The following is a 490-nucleotide window of genomic DNA, read 5'->3' as shown; positions in this document are numbered from 1 at the left end:
CTAGGTGTTTGCAATGATTATCTAGTTGCTTCCTATGCCAGGGTTGCTTGCGCAATATGAATTGAGCATATTGCTCAGATTTTGGGCAGTAAATGGATGTTTTCTGTGGCCTTTGATGCATCAACCGATGCTCAGCAAGTCTCTTGGGTTGATGTTCCAGTGCGGTACTATCAGAAGTCTGCTATTGAAAACCTCCACCTGATTACGATCCCTATTTCTGGTCGGCACACAGGTGTCACCATGTTCGAGATGTTTACAAAAGTTTTCGATTCAATATGTTCTTTGTGGCGAGATAAGCTAATTGGATGTTCCACTGATGGTGCAGCTAATATGACAGGTTGTCTGTCAGGAGTTGTTACTCGGATACAGCAAGTGATGAAACCCAACTTCATTCGAGTCTGGTGTTTGCTGCATCAAATCGATATTGTCATGCAGAAAATCTACAAAAATGCTGGGTGTAATTTCTACAAGACCCTGACCTCATTGATCC

The sequence above is a fragment of the Plasmopara halstedii genome (genome assembly GCF_900000015.1).
Source record: "Plasmopara halstedii genome assembly, contig: Scaffold_816, whole genome shotgun sequence".
Taxonomy (NCBI): Eukaryota; Oomycota; class Peronosporomycetes; order Peronosporales; family Peronosporaceae; genus Plasmopara; species Plasmopara halstedii.
The sequence above is the reverse complement of the archived record's forward strand: the minus strand, read 5'-3'. Positions refer to the sequence as shown.